Here is a 6443-nt window from a genome sequence, read left to right as displayed (position 1 = left end):
AAAGAGAAATAAACCAACCGGGAGCGACCCACGTGTTCAGAAAAGGCAAAACCGATGCGTTCAAGAAGGTAAATGAGCCAAATTGGCAATCGGAACGCCTGCACAAAAAAAAAAAAAAAAAAAGGAAGCAGATTTCAGTGTGCCTTTATCTATGAATTCGTAAGCCACATTGAACACCAGCTGCTGCCGACGTGTTCGAATAGGTCTCCTTCTGCAGCTACGCAGTACTGAGTCCGCTTTATCACATCTTCAGTGGCTTTCTCGATGACCGACGCCAGAATTCTACGGCAGGCATCCGTTATCCTTGCATTGAACTATTCTCACGTCCATCTCAAACACGTAAGCACGATCTTCCACATAACCTCAAAGAGAGAAATCGAGTGGAGAGGTCAGGTGACCTAGCCCGCCAATTTACCGGCCCGTGCCTTCTAATCTATTGCGCATGAAAAGTCGCATCCAGCCAGTTTCATGCTCGGCTGCTGCTGTGTGCGGGTGCCCCATCTTGCTGACATCACAGAAGTGGAAGGCGTGACAACGCGACTTCGCTGAGAACTCAACAACCAGTTCTTCAAGGATTTAGTCCACGTTACGCTGTCCAGTCAGTGTGTGATCGAAGATGGGACTCGTTATTGCACCGGCGTAAGTTCCACACTCCACATTGAACGACCACTGGTATTGGTGCCGATTGCGCTTTACCGAGTGTGGATTGTAATCACTCCAATAGTGTGCATTGTTCAAATTTACTTTGGCGTTTCTGTGAAAATTGGCTACATCTGTGCGCATGATGTTGTTCAAAAAGTCCGGTGCTTCATCGGCTTTTGTGAGGACCCAATCCGAGAAATCTAGACGATTCCGCGTGTCCCTATCTTCCTTCCAAATATTGGTGCAGGCTAAAGTGGTACGGGTGAAAGGCCGAGTCGTTTAGAATCCTCCAAACTGATGACTTGGAAATTGGTACCTGGACGGCCACGTCCCACACGCTAGCATGATGGTTTGAGGTCATAAATGCTAGAACATCCGTGCGGGGGGGCGGGGGGGGGGGGGGTTGAGGACTCAAATAGGGAGCCCGGCGCCACTGTTTCTTGAAGCTGCCGGTTTTTTCCTGGTTTTCATGATTTCTGATGATTTCTGCGCGTTCGGTCTACCGCCACACTTCAAGACTGATATATATTTGTGGCCTCCCTTTTGTTGTCATTTGCAGCTCCCAAGGCAAGGATCATTTTTACCTTCTGCTCATTAGAGAAAGACACGGCGACTAGGACGAAACAAAACGCATCTTTAAACACTTGCGCTGACGCTGTCAATTCGCGTTTCTGATGATAGGCTTCGTGGCAAAAAAAAAAAAAAAAAGCCACCCGTGCACTTTATCTACGCTAAGACAACAGCTATCACAGCTTGCTTCCAACACCAAACGCGACGTGTTACTTCGGCCGGTGCGCGGCAGATAAGGCACTAGCTCGATCACGATACTTTACAGCGGAGCTGTATGTGGCTAGCCGATTCGTCCGTCCGTCCGTCTGTCACCTGTACGCCGAAAACTTCTCCGGCGCAACCTCATACGAATGCACGAAAAAAAAAAGCGAAAGAGAGGCGCGCGATTGACTGCGCCGGTAGTGACTTCGTTGCTCTCCGTCGCAGCCGAGCGGTTGCGCAGTCTCTCTCCGGCTCCAAAATGGGTAGGCCACACGTCATATACGTATTCCTGAGGAGCAGGCAGCTTTCGATCAGCAACACCGCGAGCAGAGCCGGGAAGCGTGTTTCTATTTACGCCCAAGCCCAGTGCTCGACCGCTGCGCCACTATGCGCCGCTCTCGTATATCACGCTTCTAGGTACTTTTTCTCCGAAGCGCCACGGCGAGCGCCCTATATCCTTGTAGGTACTTGGTGGGACTATAGGAAATGTTACGCCTGGGCGCACAATCTGCTCGCTCAGCTGTCACTAACAGAAAATAGGTTTACAAAACACGTCGCCGAGGCGCTATCTCGAAATAAGAATTGCGTGCGGAAGCTGACGTAACACTTGACGAAATTTTTCAGACTGGATAAGGGGATAAATGGGACGTGACGAGAAGTTGGTCGTGGTGTGCGAGGCGCTTCGATCTACAAAGGCTGGGATAATCGGGGGGCCATGGAGGGTTTCCTGCACCATGAGCGACATCATCGCTGCGCTCAAGCGTCCTTTCCTTTTTGATATCGCTATCGCTCTTCCAGCCGAAATAGCAAGGCGCTGCCGCCACACACGACGCATATTAAACAGACTATCGCGCGACGTCCAAGAAAAAAAGAAGAAAAAAAAAAACTGATATCACGCAGAAACTCCTCTGGGAGTTAGACTAAGTATGCGTAAGCATTATGCCACTTGCTCATCTCCACACAGCTCGGTGTCATTACTAATAGAGGTTTAACTTGTCCGGTATTCGGGTAAGCGCAAACTGGAGCGGCCTGCATGGTGCCGTCACCAGGTCGAGCAGAGCTCAAACAGACGAAAACAGCTAATATTGCAGTAACCAAGTATATTTTACTTTGCTGCGTGCGTAAATTTTTTGCAGCAACACGGATTACGCCAGTGCCGAAAATTTACACCAGCGGCGAAGTAGAATACGCTAGCTTAATGCAATATCAGCTGTTTTTTGTCTCTTTGAGCTCTGTGCCACTATAGGTGGCTGCACCATGCATACCATTCATGTTTATGCCTCCGGCCCAATGCCCCAACGCCCCGGCGCCTGCGTTTACCCCAACACCGGACAAGCTAAACCTCTCTAATGTTATGAAACTTGATTAGGCCAGTACTAACGACAGCCCAGTGGCCCAGTGGCGGCACGAACTGGTGCCGACGGCGGCGCATGGAGCATTGATGATGCAAGCAAAGTATACTGCAGGTGGAAGCGCCAGGTGCGCTGATGACGTTCCGATCATTATAAGCCGTTATCGCTTTTTAGCGCCTTATCCATCCGCGTCGAACCGTGAACATACTCAGGCGGCGGCTTCTTATGGCACTGCCACGCGGGCCGCACCTTGAAAGCTATCTGCGATGCCTACAAAGAGTGCCGACTGCTGATAGCTTCGCGCGCTGTGTTCTCGCCGCTTACTTAGTTCTGAAGAGCCGCGCGCGCCCGTAACTTGAAAGCCATCTGCGAAAGTGGCAGAGTGAGGCGTTTGACGAGGGCGCCGTCACTGTGTTTTCGCCAGCACTGTGTTTTTTGCCACTTCGTTGGCGTTGCGGGAGGCATGTGCAAAGGCAAATTTGCTCGCTGCTGCGGGCGCTATCTCGAAAGCGGCCGTCTTATTACGGGGCGGACGAAGGGGGCGGGTTTCCCGTTCAGTAAGCATGCAAATGCTTTCACATTTAAAATTAAAGCTTACCTACAACGCACTAAACTCTGCGAATGCGGGCTGGTCCGAGCAGACTGCGGACCCAGGCACAGCTAGGGACGCAACACGTGGCCGCGTGCCGTGGCGCTTCGGCGAAAAAGTACCTAGAAACGCGGCACGTGCTGGCGGCGCAACGGTCGAGCACTGGGCTTGGGCGTAAATGCAAACACGCAGCCGGGAATGAGCTCGTCTACGCCGTCCGGATGCCGCAACCCGGGCACTACAATAGGCTCGTGCAGCCGAGCGCAAACATCCTGCAGCATACGAAGCCGTCGTTTAACGAACCGTCGACATAAAGCCATTTATAAACAACGGGGCCGCACGTTTCAGCTTCGGAGTGCTTGGGCGGCGATTTTTTTCTTTATTTCCTTCATTTCGTTCTGGCTAACTCAGAAGGAGCCTGTCCGAGGGCGCTGCCTTATGAGGCGGGTGGGAGCGCAGTCAAGTGGTATTCGCTATATTTCGCAGGGTTTTGTTTATCAATCGGAAAAAATTAGTACACAATTAGTATGTCGCTGAAAATACCGCAATTAGATGTCCTTTGGCTGTGCCTACAAATACCTTATTGACACTTTGATAATTATGATAGTACGTATCGAGTTAGATAATTAATTACAATTAGGTAATTAAATGTCTCTAAAAGATTGCTGGCAGCTACTCCACTGTACTGGAAACATATGCACTAGGTTTTCTTCGAGTAACGCATTGCTTTTTTTAATATTGGCGCACGCATGATAGTTAATTGGGACACCCTGTATATATTTATGACCTCTCTATGCAAGTGACGATGTTTCCATCCCTAATAAATGTTGTAAATTATTAGAAGTGTTTTCTTTTTAATGAGCTGTAGTTTTGCTTACTGGAGCGATACTGAGGCATATCATTCATGTGCATTTCACACGCCGTTGATAAGACTCGGCTGAAGGGGTCACTAAGTCTACATATATATTTCAGGGTCAAAAAAGCAAGCAAAGCATTTTGAAGCGAGCTAAACATACAACTTTTTCATTCCCTAAGCACAAGCTATCCATACCATTAGAAATAATTGTTAATTGGCTACCACCTTTTCTTTAAATCTATAATAAACTTTCTCCTGTGTGCACATTTAAATATTGTATGTGCATGGTGTTAACAGGGAAAATTTAAAACAATGCTGCAGTGAGAAAATACGGATGAGGCAGCCGCCGCTGGTAGTTCTAATGCGTTTGTTCTCCTCTTGTCAGGATTTGCGGAAATAAAGCAAAGTATGAATTAAAATTCGTTGACGCCTGCGCCAACAATGATGCAGTAAGCTATTAGCCACAATAAAATACTAAGTGAAGAGGTCGAGGCAAGTCAAAAGAAACCTCAAACGATGTGGGTGAAAAAACTCTGGCAGTGACACGTTAGGTGGGGGGGGGGGGGGAGGGGCTTTCCAAAAAACACCGTGGGGGGCTCGGCCCCGGAGCCCCCGTAGTCGGCGCCTATGCCGACGTACCTCCAGAGGAAAAGTTCTGACTGGTGTTGCAGAAGTCGCTGGGCGCGGTAGTACTGAACTTAGCGTCACAAGTTGGCGGCTGGACGTAATTGTACTTATACAATCGTGTTTTTTACTAACTGTAACAACGTGTCATTATTTCGCATTACTGGCGGCGCCTTCAGGACAACAAAGCGGCAACGGGGACACCAAAGCTAGAACCCGGACTGGTCCGTGGGTTGGGGCTCGCCGATGCCTGCGCGTGCCAGGGCTGTATAAAATCGGCTATCGCGGACAGCCAATTTTTTTACGCGAACACTCCCTAGCACGCTTCGGCCTACGCGGCCCCAACCCACGGGCCGAGCTGCTTTCAGCTCCCCCCCCCCCCCCCCCTCCCACTCCCACCGCTACCCCTTGGGTGCCCTGGAGATCCTGCGCCGCCTGCTTTATTATAACCTCAGGTACTCTCCTGGGGCCTCCGTTTGCCGGTTACATATGTACCTCCCTGGAGCAGTGCTTGTAAAAAATCTAATCTATCGTCGCTACGACAAAAGCGACCCGCGACTTATACAACACCAGCCAGGAGTTTGCCCCTTCAGACACAACGATCACCAAATGGGGCGCCCGTGCCCACTGCCTCGACCACACTCCGCAATGCCGGCATGTCTGCGGGACAAACACATACAACACGCGCTAAGAAACCTCCTCTGTAGTGTCTAGGCAGAGTCATATATTCAAAGTGAAAAAGCCCCCAGATTTTCTCTCTCACACCCGCTCTTACTCGCGCCTGCGCACAAACGGCTGGTTATCCCTCAAATGAACGTCTCATGTCACTTAGTCGTCTTCGGGCTGCACTACTATATATCCATTTTTCAGTAAAACACGATATTGGAACCATTTCTCAACCGATTATAATGGCACAGAGAAGCGTTCCAATACTAAATACGTCTTTGCGAGCGTTTGAGAAATGACTGTTTTCGCCATGAAGGAAGCGGGATAACGAGGCTGTATGTTCCCAGGCACTATTGGCTATGATTGTGCATATTTGTCGGCTTTTGGGTTTGGTTTAATAGCAGAGAGTATTATATATATTGTATAGACGTATAAAAGTAATAAATCTAGTGTAGCAATTATTGGTAAAAATGCATATCTGCATTTTTTTTTTCACGAATATGCCACGTTGTGCACTTAAATGGGGGCTTCGCTTAGACTGTTGTCGACGAGCGTATCGACTGAATGAATTGTACTACCTCTTGTTTAAGATGAACGAAAACTTTTCAGCTGCACTTAAAGAAATTTTCTTTTTCTTTCTTTTATTTTCTAACTATTGGGGGGCAGGGAGGGCTCCAAAATCGATTTCACACCATTTACAACCCCACGGTAAACTTTTTTTTTTTTAAAGAAAAGTAAGCTTTCGAGCGCGAAAGAATGAGAAAGTCCTTTATTGAAAAGCCTGAGTAATTAGCGTACATTTGCTTACACGTTACTCTGCAGCGTATTGGAACGAAGGGCAAACGAATACCATAATAAGCGCACGCCTTCTCGCAGTGCGTCCATTGTCTGCGAAGGTAAACCATGGCAGGGAAAAAAAAAACTGTTTAGAGGACGACCGCAA

The 6443-nt window shown here is 48.7% G+C and overlaps 1 protein-coding gene across 1 annotated transcript in view; it reads right to left on the bottom strand.

Moving 5' to 3' along the window:
- Nucleotides 1-6251: 6251 nt before the first annotated feature.
- Nucleotides 6252-6443, bottom strand: part of LOC126530867 (uncharacterized) — a 9060-nt gene continuing 8868 nt past the window's right edge. The window contains exon 2 of the mRNA XM_072288092.1: nt 6252-6443. This exon is cut by the window's right edge and continues 1203 nt beyond it. The gene's annotated coding sequence lies outside the window, so the exon portion shown is untranslated.

This window comes from Dermacentor andersoni, chromosome 5, assembly GCF_023375885.2.
Source record: "Dermacentor andersoni chromosome 5, qqDerAnde1_hic_scaffold, whole genome shotgun sequence".
Classification (NCBI taxonomy): domain Eukaryota; kingdom Metazoa; phylum Arthropoda; class Arachnida; order Ixodida; family Ixodidae; genus Dermacentor; species Dermacentor andersoni.
Note: the sequence above shows the minus strand (reverse complement) of the source record. Positions and strands in the feature narration are given on the sequence as shown.